The 13622-nt window shown below is 42.4% G+C and overlaps 1 protein-coding gene across 1 annotated transcript in view; it reads right to left on the bottom strand.

The window, feature by feature from the left end:
• SLITRK4 (SLIT and NTRK like family member 4) overlaps positions 1-678 on the bottom strand; it is a 12610-nt gene extending 11932 nt beyond the window's left edge. The window contains exon 1 of the mRNA XM_019521403.1: positions 519-678. The gene's annotated coding sequence lies outside the window, so the exon portion shown is untranslated. The remainder of the gene's footprint in view (positions 1-518) is intronic.
• Between the last annotated feature and the right edge of the window lie 12944 nt (positions 679-13622).

Genomic DNA, 13622 nt, shown 5'->3' with positions numbered 1-13622 from the left:
CCCGCTGCCCTGGACGGACACGCACACTATTACACACCAGGCCCCCTTCCCTGCTGCCCTGCACACACACACACACATGCACACACACACTCACTCAACATCCCACCCTTGCACACAGACCCTCCCTCTGCCCTGCGCGTGCACACACACACACACACACACCCTTCCATACAGCCCCCCCAACTGCCTTGCACACACACACACTACACGGCTCTCTCCCACACTTACATACCAGAGCCCCTTCCCTGCTGCCCTGGACACGCGCACACACACGTTCACTCAACCCCTCAGCCTTACATACAGACCCCCTCCTGCCTTGCACACACACAGACACACTCAACCCCCCTTGCACACAGCCCCCCCCCGTTGCCTTGCACCCCCCCAGGTGCTGCTCAGGGGGGACGGGGGGCAGGAGCCGGCGCGGGGCAGGGATCTCGGCTCCAAGGTGTGGGTGAGCAGCCCCGAGCCCTGCCCAGCCCGGCGCAGAGAGCAGCCCCCCCGGGCCCGGGATACTGTACCTTTCTCCAAGGGACGCCCCCACCCCTGCGCATCAGGAGGCAGCGCCCCGGAGCCCCCCGGTGCTGCCGGCTCCAGCCGCCCCGAGCAGGGTCCGGGTGTCCTTCCAAGCCCCCCTACCTGCCTGTGCTGCGAGGGGCGTCGGGGCTGCCCGGCCTGGGGGGGCAGCTACAAGTGAAGGCATTTGCTGGGACTTGGCCATGGAGCTCCCCCTGACCTGCGCCTCTCTAGCTAACCCCTAGCAAGGAGCCCCAGAGCCGGATCCATGCAGCAGCTCAGCTCCTCTCCTGGAAGAGGCAGAATAATTGTGGAGAAGAAACCCCTCCCTCCCCCCGCTTCCTCTTCCATCCTCTGTGACAATTTAACCCCCACTTTCAGCAAACTGAGGGGCTGAAACTGAGTGGGCAGAAAGGATAATATTTCCTGCATCTGATGTGAATGCTGTTATGAAACAGCATCGTTTTAAGGACATGCCAGCCAATCCTTTCCTAAGACAACACAGATATTTATGTAGCTCATTCTTCCTGGTTAAGAGAAATTCTTCTTCTGCCTAGGTAACAGCTGCAGTATGATGGGGGGGGGGCAGCAAACCAACCCTTGAATGTTATGCACTTGTGCAAAACAGATTCTGCTCATTAACAACTCCCATTTACTTTGCATTTCACAATATAATTTAAAGTGGCAATGAATACTCCAAACAAGGTGACACATTTTGGAAGGCAGAGGCGGCCATTCACCGGATGAAATCTTCCCAGGCGAGTCGAACTGTTTGTCCTTTGCTAGAAATGCCAGCATAATTCAGTCAGGGGGAGAGAAAAAAAAGAGTTTATATATTGCACAGGGATGGGTGTTGAGCAGCAGTTCTGGGCATTACTATCAGGGAAGGCAAGCAGCAACTCCTTCCTTTAGAGAAATGAACTCAAATATGCTCTGAAGGCTGCTTGCCTCTAATTGAAATAATTGTAGGATGTTATGTTGCATTATGCGGATCGACTGATACCTGAAAACAAATGCAGCTGAGACATCCAGAATTTGCATATCACAACAGAACTGAAAATGATCGGTGATTAATATTCAACCAATTAAACGCTGGAGTCTTTAAAATGTAAACTCCTTTAATTATTGAACCATTAACCAAGTGCTATTCTCATAAAAGGGAATCCATGTATATAAAAGGCCCATTTCGTAAGCATTTGGACATGGTTTAGGCTGAATTTCCCTCTCTTTACCTACATAAATTTACAAAATGGCAACACAGGACTGTCATCAATGCAGTGGGTAATACCATGGAAGGATATCCCTTTTGTTATTATTTTTAAACAAGCTATATACATGCAAGTATAAAGATCAAGGTACTGGGTTTGTCTTTGCCTGTTACTTTTAGACCCAATATTAGACTTGTCATTTGCTCATTTAATACGTGAACTTGTGTTAGATGACATCGAAGGCACGGCACTACCCTTACCACCATTCAGTAACTGCTTAAAGAACTTGACCAGGACTTCACACCTGTAACACAACAGATGAGCAAGCTGGAAACCCAACCAAAGAACATTAAAACAGCAAAAAACTTCACCCTAGCTAAGTTATTCTTGTAGCTCCTATTATAAATGTAACCAGTAGCAATTTATGTTATTGCAAAACTTTGTTCGAAATGAAGCACTGTGAAATGCAAACTTGCTAGACAGGATTTCAGCAGAAAGATAGAAAATAGGGACCTCAAGGGGGTCGCATCTAGTCCAACCCCCTGCTCAAAGCACATCATCCCAGTCAAGGCTTTGTCATTAAAAACCTCCAAGGATGGAGAGTCCACAACCTCTCTGGGTAGCCTGTTCCAGTGCTTAGATTGCGGCTTTTTTAAATGCAGAGCGGTAAAAATCAAACAGTCCCTAAAACCTTGTTTAAGTCATTTCTAAGCTATTGCTTACAACACTATATAATGTCAAGATCTGTTGGGAATTATTCTGACTTGTAAATATATCTGGAATGATGCCTTTCAGTATTAAAATGTAAGACAGCAGATCAAATTTAAAAAAGTAAAATCCTAAGTATGGATTCAATGTCAAGCGCTGAAGCAGAGCTTTAAGAAATACTTAGCATAACAGGGTTACATCTTGGAATTGGCGGGGCATATTTTTCCCCTCAAGGTTTCTGCAGGATTCCCACGGGCATTTATGGAAATTCTTCAGATAAACTGATGGTAGAAGACAGCAGAAACAGAAAGAGCAACTTGGGTTATTTGGTCTGATTCTCTGCAGTTTACAAGATCACTTCAGGCCACAAATCACTGTCATCATTGCCATATCTAACCTACCTCTCCCGTTAATTTTCTCCCTCCGCTTTGTGTAAGAAATGTTTCCCCAAAAAACTGAGTTACCTATTTTTAAGATTATCATTCAAGGCCATTTTGACCAGGAAAAAGAAAAAAAAAAAAAAGCTCCAGAAAAAAGACAGGTATATGATTAAAAGTAGAAATGTGATATACGCTATTTGGTAGTGCACACCGGGTGTCAGTCATTATTATGGCAATTAGCATATCAATAGATGTCATTACTGCATCCAACTAGTAGGTGATTGGAATACAAGGCGATTCATTGGTCTTGGCTGCTAAAATTTGTTGAAAGAGCTCAGCAGAAATCGGTTATGCACATTTCATTTCGGTCACTGCCCTACCTGCGGGAATAGCTTGCTTCTAAACATAGGGACCCACCATGATCTGCACGCTGTATTTGCACAGAGGTGGGAACATAGGGAATTGAAGAATAAGACAAAAACATTATCTTACGATCGTTCAAAGTTGTCTAAGAGAAAAAGCATTTCTGGGACCAATTCCTCTAAACACAGAGGCCAACAGAGACAATATAGCCAACATTCAAGGCAAGATCATGGCTCAGACCACGGTGGACCTTATTTTCCACATGTGGGACTATCAGTCCTGCTTGAGAGAAAAATGGAATAAAGAGGAATGTGATTTGAGCACTTTGAGTTGCATTTTCCTTGAGGGTTTCCTACTTAATTTTTAAGGAAAGTGTACAATGGACTCCAGTGTGTTTGGATGAGGCCCAACTGCAGCAGGTGTGTTTCAATGGTCATTTCTCTCTGGACAAAGAGAGGCAAAGCTAATGGCAGACCTCAGGTGCATTTACTTATGACATGCATGGACAGGATGGAAGTCTTTCTGTGTGTGTGTGGCGTGACAGTTTTGGAAATACACTGGGTACAGGCAGTCCTCGACTTGCAAAGTTTCGACTTACAATGTTTCACACTTACAACATTTATGAATTGGCACCCTGTTTCAACTTTCTGACACTGGTTTCAACTTTACAATGCTTGATCTGATGCGATGTCCCACCAGCGAACAAGTTCACTGCATCGCCCATGTCCCTGGAGAACATCTGTCCAAACTTGCTTGGACACTTTCTTTAAGAAAGCAGACAGGACTCCAGAAAAACCTGCAGCCAAGACTCCTGAGAAGATCCAGCCAAGAACCTTTCAAAAAGTCCAGCAAAGTCACCTCAAAGAAGTGCTTCCAAATCAATATGATTGCTATTTACAATATAAATGCATTAATGTAGCTATGTTCTTCATCTATAATTGATTGAGTATAAAATTCTGGATTATTTTTGGTGAAAATAGGGTGTCAGGCCTTGGTTCAGGAACCAATCCCCCATTTAAAACATTGTTTCTATGGGAGAAACGGTTCCAAGTGACAACATTTCAACTTAAGACACAATTTTCAGGAACCAGTTGTGTCGTAAGTCCAAGGACAAACTGTATTCCAGACTGGCTAACAAAAAAGGGGATAAGGCCCAGGAGCTCCATCAACTCTGGGGCTTATTTGTTGGCTCAGACCCTCCCAATGTCCTTGAAATGAGAATGCAAAGATAAAGATGATGGTGGCCACCCTCCACAAGGGGTAGGGAGCCCTTGTGGCCCCGATCCTCACATTTACACACCATCAATCACTGACAACTGTTATTTGGCCCTCCGGGTAAAAGGACAGCATCAGGGCATGGAAGGCTTTGGTGGGCTAGGATGGTGAGAACAATAGCAGTGGGAATGGGAATGGCAGGGAAGTGTTTGGAGACGCGTTTGCTCTGTTGTTTCTGGAATCTGTACTGGCTGTAATAAAAATGATCATTTTGCTCCAAAGCCTGTGGAAGTCAATGGGACCTTTTGCTCAGGGCCAATGTCACCAGTGCTTATTTCAGCACTGCCCATTTGTACCAGAAGCAAGGTGTATTCTCTTTCCCAAAGCACCTTAGAGAAGATCATGGGAGGAAGCTATTTAATTTGAACACTAAGGAGCTGGTTAGTAATATCTTGAAAAGAAAAGTGCAGGTTGATAGGGGCTGTGCCTGCTTCTGGAGTTTCCATGGTAAAACAATTTATGTTTAACAAGTCGACAACATCTTTCTGCTACCGGAGAAAGCGGTAACAATTGCAACCTTCAGCAAACAGCACCTGACATAGCAAAAGACAACAATGATGGTACAGCATCGCTTTGTAACCATTCTCCAGCTGACAGGACGCATCCTTTTTAAAAGAAGTAGGAATGGGTAGCTCCACCCCTTGGCCCGGCCTTCCATGTATTTAGCCAAACTGTCTGTCAAAGGAAAGCAAGCAAGCGTACGCACTCATCCTTGAAAAGAACTTAATTCTGAAAAAAAGGCTGTATGCACTGGAGTTAGTCTCTGCATGCGCACCCTTTTAAAGGCACAATGTGATAGGAAACACTGTGAGTTTGTAATACACCGAAGACAGAACCACTGTGACTGAGTACTGTGCTAAATAAAGTGGAAGAAATGCTGTCAAATATATGTCTCTGCATGGCTCCGTATTATTTCCAGCTAGCTTACTCCAGTTTATCCAGGAACCCTCTTCATGTTGCAACAAGTAACCTATTACCTGCTACAGGAAAGCTGAGAAAATGCTTCAGCCCGCATATTCTCTAAACCCTGGGCAATGATTTCTTATGTCATCCATCATTCACAAGTCATTGCTTTAGAAGTTTGCTAAAGTGGATATGCTGTGATGGATAAGAGTTTTGTCTAATTAGCCATGGCAACTCAGCCTGGGACAGGGGTCTCGAGTCCTTTACAGGGCTCTTGCCAAGCCATATAGTTAGGGGCAGGTATTTAATGTCACTAATTTGCAAGATGTGACCGAGTGCACATTTAGACATTGTCTTCCAATATTCAGTAACCCAGGGATTGCTCATGCCTCCAGCTCCCTGTCAGAGGCTGAAACCATGCTCGGTCAGAAAGCAGAGATAATGAAGACTACGACATCAGAAAGGAGAAAGCTGACAGTCACCGAGCCGACTGCTCTGCGAGGCGGTGTGACATGAACAACGCTACCGCAGGCATCCGGCCTGGCTGGAACTTCTCTGCTACTGCTCTGTCCAAGGCCGCCTTGGCAAACTGACCCGCAAAGTTAATTTCTCAGGATGATGGTGCTAGTTCTCTGCATGGGAGTGAATATCACCATTGAGCTACGACAGTGCGGAGGAAGAACCAATTCACTATTCCCTCTTTCTCAGTAAACTGGGAGCTTCCCTCCCCTTCCCCCCCTTTTCAATATCTTTAATGCACATGGGTATTTTGTTTGATTATCCAGGTTTCCAGCAGCAGATATGATAATACACATTAAGAAGATGGCACATGCCTGAGACTTGTTGCTTGATATAGAAGACTTTATCTATTAGAGGGAAAGCATTTGCAACAAAATTAAGATATGGCATGGCTTTGCTTATTGCTCTACTTCAATCTCCTCTTGCTTCTGGGGCTTCTTTTTCAGCTGCCCTAATTTCCTTTACTTTCACATTTTCTATTAATTTCAATTAAGGCCTCCATAGGCTCATGAACTTGACAGGCTTTTTTATTACTTTTTTTTAAAAGGGGTGGAAACAGGCTAGCTTGCCAGCCTGGGGCCTCTATATCCTTGAAAAGGAGTGTGTCAACATGCACAGGGATAAACTGTAGAGAAGTAGAAGCTACTATGACATGAGCCAGTGAGTTATCAGGGAAGAGGCCTGGTATTGGCCTAATAACTATGGTGTAAATTAGCTGCAGGAGAGGGATACTTGCTCACATCAGCTGAATATCTGCTCCTGTGACTGAAGCAGACTGGGGTGAGGGGTAAATGCAAACACACCTTTAAACAGCAAATGAGTTTATAGCTACTATCAGAAGACTTACTACCAGTGAGGAGGCTTGGGGCTGGGCTACAGCCTGCCTCACAAAGGAATCTCCAGCCCTCTAGCCAGTTTTCGCTTCTCCCCTGTCTGATTATCCATCTGCCCCAGTAGCAAACTGAGGTGCTCAGGAAGGATGCAGAGCTTTGGGGCCTTTATACATGTCATGTTCTTTGCCTTTTCATGCACTGCAACTGCATGTGTGTTTGCACGAGCAGGATTTCTAGAAACTTTAAAAGTCTTTCTTGTGCATTAAAGTAAAACTCCTGGATGTAGTTTAGTTTGGGTCACCAGGAATTAAAGCATCACATCCATGGATTCATTGCCTGCAAACACAAAGGTGCTCAAAGACATGCAATGAGCCTCTTTGTTCACCAAAAGGCTGTTTTTTTCTTGTAGTTCATCCCTTGGAATTGCTTTTGCTTTTGAATTCCCTCCACTTTTATTTTTTCTTGTGTGGTTTGCCAGCTCCCTGTGGCATGGGCATGGAGCATGGGGTGGAGGGCCCTGGGCCGGTGGAGTGGGGGCAGTATTGAACCATCCTGCTCTCCTGTGGTGCCTGCTGGAGACCCGGCTAAATTAATTAAAAAACCTAGTGCATGCAAACACTGACACAATGCTCCAAAGCTTAATTCATTCAAAAGCCTAGTGTCTGCAAACACTGATGCAGTGCTCCAAAATAAACAAGCTTAAATCCTCATTAAATTAAATAGGTTTATAAAATTTAAACCCATGGTGTGTACAAGCACCCTTTCTCCCTTCTTCTCAGCAGCCCAACACTGTCGTCACAGGAAGGAAGAGTGAAGGGAGCCAAGATAGACAAGCAGCTCCTCAGCTCAGGTCTCTTCTCCTTGTAACAGTACCCTGGGATGGTCGGGGGGGGGAAGGGGTATAAAATGACAGGGGCTTAAAGATGCAGAATTGTACTCATCATTTTAGAGTGGATGATGCATGATCATATTGACCCAAAGAGCCTTATTTAAGAATGGCAAATATCTGCTCTCATTTATCTCCACATAAACCTACAGTAAGTCAAGTTTTTTTTATTAATACTACTAAGGAAACTCCTCCTCTGCAGAAATAAATGTTTACAGTCTTTCCCATATGAACCTCATAAAGCCTACGAGGAAAAGTTTGTGAGAAGCCCAATCAATGAAACCAAAAAGCAAAGATTTCCACTTAAGTGTTTTCTGCCTTCAAGTCATCATCATCAGGATACATTTGTTGGATACCATGAGACTAAGTTTTTCAAGACATGGAGTTGATGTTAATCCTGCCCACCAAATCTGAACAAAATATCAGTGGGGGATTGATTGTATGAATTAAAAAATAAAATAAGTTGCCACAGCAAGAAAATAAAGCAATAAACATGACAGAAGAGTTAAAAAAGAAGACAAACATATTAAGGGTGATGAGGACAGGCTGCATGATGGGATCATTAACACAGGTACTAGTGCCTAGAATGAGCAACAGAGGTAAGATTGTCTTAAGAAAAGAGAGGAATGTGAGACACTAGTGTAGAAACTGGGAGGCTGGTTAGAAGACCATGAGTGATGGCCCCAGAGACCTTTATCCAGTAATGGAGCTGACAGAGGCTGACAATAATGATGATGGTAATGAACATCTCTTATCTATTTTAAGATACTTTATATGAAGGATTTGGAAGGGGGTTGAGAGAAAATGTGAAAAATTATTCTTTGAAAATAGAAAGCACTTGGCTAAAATATCATAACTTCATGGGATTCCCTTTCTCTCCATTCTGCATGGATAATATACAATCGTACTATAATTGTAGAGCATTTAAAAAGGTCATTTAAAAATATATCCTAAAAAGAGGAGGGAAAAAAGTATGCTTGAATATTTTAGTAAGGATGAAAAGGAGTGGATTACTATTATTTTCCATGTCTTTAGTAGGTCAATGCAGGCTGTCACTTTATTCCATATAGAAGCTATATTTTGAGATCTCCTCAGTTTGACAGTGATGCCTTCTAATGGTTGTTTGTAGAGAGCAAGAGACTTTGCACTTCTTTTTTCTTCTTTCCAGTTTGCTCAGAAAACATATTGGCTTTCTATTATTTTCCTCATTTTGTTATATTTCCTTCAGTCCATGATTTTTTTTTTTCCTGAGAACTTTTCATTTGGATTGGTTGAAAACACCATCATGTAAGAAGCTTTCTTGTCAGCAGTCATGCTGCTGACCCCATAATTTTCACTGGATTACAACTCTGTCCAACATTGGCAATGAAAAAGCAAAGCAGTGAAGTCCTTCTAAATGCAAAACTCAGCCTGCCACTGAGGCAATGAACACATTGGGGATAAAATCTGGTATTCAAGATATATTCACCAGCCAGGCATTTTTTATACAAGGAGAGCCAAATATAAGTCACACTCTGGTAATAAGGGTCTTTCCATTGACTGGAAACGATTTGTACTGGTTTCCAAAAAGAGCTCCATCCTTTAGTGTTTTTTCAAACTAAAATTCCATTCCTCATATAATGACTCTTGCTTACTATAAGTACCCAAACCTGCTAGCCAAAACCATAAAAGAGCACCCACACTTTCAGTCATGAAAAAGAACAAATGTCTGTAGGCCCTTGCAGTGGTCAGTCTTCACCAGTGACTTTGGATGTTACAAACTGTTTGTTGGTTGGTTTGCTTTTTAATTTTTCAAACTATACATTAATTTTGATTGGCTGACAAACGTAATGATATATATAAGAAAAAGAAAGTATGCATATTTTATGGAAGGGAAGGGGTACATTTTTCTTTCATTTATACCTTTAGAACCTGAACAGGTGAATTTGCATCCTATCTTTTTTTTTTTTTAACATTGAAGGAACACTGTCTTTTTAATACCTTTGATAAAGAGCCATCTGATACTTTTTTGAGAACTTGGAACACAACCTCACCATCGCTATCCCTGATAGAAATAATGAAACCTCTACGTACCACACACACTTAGATCCATACTGCAGAGCCTTTACTCACTCAGCAATCAGCTTTGGTTCCCTACTGGATTGTGTGACATCTTTATCATGACGCCCCAACACTTAATCATTTCATGATATTTCCCGATTGAGTTTATTTTAATTAAAATGGTTATATTTAAAAGACATTTGCTTTTCAGGAAACCAATTTGCAGCAATAGTTAATGATGAGCAGAGCTGCTATCTCTACGGTGGGTGTTGTAAGAAATGAAGTACAATAGAAAGGAATTATATAACTGATGACAAAGTCTTTCAAAACATATTTTGCCTGGGAATACTTGTTTGGAAATGGAAAGAAGATACTGTAAGGGAAAGGAGAGGGTAGGCTTTACATCACAAAATCTTTTCAGGGTTTTCTTTGCATCTCTTCAGCAATTACCTGTCTGCACACTCTTAACCCACGGTAAATGAAAGCTAAGCTAGCCAGTGAAAGAGTCAGCACTGAAACCCTCCCTTCTCTTACCTCATGATACATTTTTCCCAAACCTATCCCCTGAGTCCTGGCCATAAACACTTTCCCACTGCAGAGAGTAGCAAATGTTTAAATCCTACATCCTTACCAAGAGTAAGGTAGAATCATAGTCAGTTTGGGCTGGAAGGGACTTCAGGACTTCACTGGTAGTCCAACCCCTGCTCAAAGCAGGACCAGCCCCAACTACATCATCCCAGCCAAGGCTTTGTCTAGTCACATCTTAAAAACCTCCAAGGATGGAGCTTCCACCACCTCTCTGGGTAACCCATCCCAGCGCTTTACTACCCTCCTAGTGAGAAAGTTCTTCCTAATAGCTAACCTAAATTTCCCTTTCTGCAACTTGAGCCCATTGCTCCTTGTTCTGCCATCACTGAGGAACACCACTGAGAAGAGGTAGAGCCAAGCTACCCCTTGCAAATGGAGAAAGGACCTTTCTCTTGTCTTTACTCTGCTTACAGAAATTTGTTGCATTTAAACAGAGCTGGTCAAAAAGGGGGAAAAAAATCAAGAACATTTTACATAACTTTGTTTCCCTTTTTTTCAATGGAGTTTGATATTTGACAAAATCTTATGCTGAGATTTAAAATTCTGAAAACAATCTATTGGATCAGACAACAAAAAACAATAAATAATATTGTGGGAATCCTGCCTAATAATATTCCTTACTCCAAACTTCCACAAAGTTCATGATTCCCTTGTGGAAGAGTTAAATAGCTATTGTTACCCATTGTACAGAGCTGAAAATAGAGCCAAGCTTCACTGAAATCATCAGAAAGACCCATGATTTAACTGAACTGTGGATCAGAACTGAAGGCCCATATGCGCAAAGGTTTTCAGGTTAATGCCATTAGATTTTGAAAGCCAGGTGTGCCGTAAGAGGAATTTAGGTGTTTAAATACTTTTGTGGAGCTGACCCCAAAGTGCTTTTTCCAAGACCATTGGTGGTCTCATAAATTAAGTGGTGTTTGAAGTTCAAGAGTTCTTGGCTATCAGCAGGTTTGGGGCAGATTTCTACAGGACTGTATTTGTCCTGCTTATTGGTAAATCCTCCCATGACTCATTGCAAAATGCTTTAGAAGGTTTCCGGTGGCAAATTACAAGAGCTTTAATAATTTTTTCCTTGAATAATTTGCAAATCAACCAAAACTACCCATTCCACTGTGCAATTAAAAAGATTATGGACTGTGGTTAAAAGAATTATTATGGTTCAACGCTTCTCTTTGAAATAACTTGCACTTACACTTCTTACTTTTCATGTCAACACCTTGGTTGTATTACTTTCCAGCTCATTTGTCTGAAGCATAGAGAAGCAAACATAAACACACCTACCAGCAACTGATAAGGCTGTTCATTAGGTGAAATTCTCCTCTCCTTTACAATCCTGCCTGTCCTATCAATGTGGATACGCTAATGAAAGACAACCTCGGAGCCTGTGCAGAGCCCTGCTGAAGTCACACTGGGTCTGTATAGATGCAACGGTTCACAGCACGCAATCCTCTTTGTGGAATCAGACCCATATTATTTTGTTAATAGACTATAAACATAGATCAGCATTGTCTTCTCTGAAGTCAATAACAAAACTTTCATTACATATCAACTCCTACGATAGGGCAAACCATTATTTCAGTGGAGAACAATTGTTTGCTTGGGGACATTAAAATATATATATTTGTCTTTCAAAAATTAGACCTGGATTTGAATCATAACCTGAAGTTCACTAGAGATTAGATTCATCCTGTCTGGCTTGCACGTAGCATTGTCTGAGCCACTACTCCTGACTTGGGATCCACACATTCCCAAAATGTAGGCTGGGTCAGCTCCAAGGTCCCTTTGTCCTGTCTCCAGTAACCAGAATCCTATACCTCTGGAGAGAACAACACAATGGAAGCACATTGGACGTGACTTAACCTTGAACTTATACCAGTATATTCAGTTTTGACAGAGATATTCTTGAATAACATTGATTTAAGAAAGAACAGGACAACCACCATTATCAGCATCCCATTCCCTTTGTATAGATAGATCAGATTGATCAAGAGTTCTGCATATCTACCAACACCTACAATGTTTGATCTAAATCTATCACAAGTCTGCCTGATGTATATTAATGTGAAAGCCTTCAGCTGAATTCCTGTTGTTTCCTCATACTATATTTTTCCTTTGTGGTTACTTATTTTGCTGATATGTATACGACTGTAAGGGATTCATCCTTAAATTGCCCCGAGTCTACATAATTATACCATGTAAAAAGGGGAAGGAAGGGAATCAACAAGAGCTGGCCAATTGCAACTGTTTCACACCTCTGTTCCTACTGGGCACATCTCCACATGCAATTAATGTGCCTGAATAAACTCTGGATTAGTTTGTGCTGGAGTTTATTGCTGCCAGGCACAGCATTTATATGAGCGCCTAGGACTGCAGCACTTCGAGCTGGCAGCGGGGTGAGGAATCAGCCTGCCAACCTGGGGCTGCTCTGGCCCAGTTCAGTGTGCTGTGGAGGAGCTGGCTGGGATATAAGGGTGCTTCAGCCAGCCCCATCAGCATCTACATAGGTGTTGCTGCAGGGTAAATAACTTCACCATAAGATAGTACGAGTGTCTGGCAGTACTATCCTATAGCAGAATTAATTAGTTTATTCCATCCTAATAGCACTGCATGTATAGACAGTGATCTTTTACTGCAGAGCTAATTAGTCAACTGCAGTAAATGTCTTGTGTAGACATGCCCACTATGTAGTATAAGTGAAGCTAAACTGGAAAGCTTAAAGAAGCATAAAACAGTGGCTAAATTACCACAGTTTAGCTCCCAGTTATTATGGGATAGGAGCAGACATGTGAAACTGTAAGAAGAGAATCCCCTGAAATCTGCTTCATCCTCCTCCTTCAGTGGGAACAATCATTTTCTCTGCCCATTTCATGAAGCCACGTTTTTACATGGGCATAAGCGTTTGGAGAACCAGGCCCTAAATGTCTCTAAAAACAGCCCTAGTTTTGCTTTGCCTTTGCTATGTAGTCTTTTAACCCATTACTTGAATATCAAAAAAGAAGAATAGCATTCCCCTGCCGTTTGTCCGGTGGTCTCATTACATTTAGCTTTTAGGCTAGATATTATGGATTTCCCTTCCCAGCCAAAGAACATAGGCACTGATTCCCAAACTGTGGCCCATAAGGTCATGGTAAGTAGTTCACAGATTGCACTTACCCTGTGTGCCTTTATAATGTTTTCTGTTTTGACCAAAAGGGTGAATAATGGGCTGAGATAAATCAGCAGAGCTCTGGGCCAGGTTGCTGGAAGACTAAGAGTAACACAGTTTGAGGTAACATTTTCAGAAAAGGTCTACATGAGTTAGGAGCCTCCATCTGAAAGAGTTTCAATGAGATTTGGGCTCCTAACTGGAAAATGTATGGCCAGAGGCATAACAGCCAGGTTCTGCACCTTGGCCAGCAGCAGT

The sequence above is a fragment of the Gavialis gangeticus genome, unplaced genomic scaffold (genome assembly GCF_001723915.1).
Source record: "Gavialis gangeticus isolate Ggan-Ray unplaced genomic scaffold, GavGan_comp1, whole genome shotgun sequence".
NCBI classification, from domain to species: Eukaryota; Metazoa; Chordata; order Crocodylia; family Gavialidae; genus Gavialis; species Gavialis gangeticus.
This window is presented reverse-complemented; position numbering and strand designations above follow the sequence as displayed.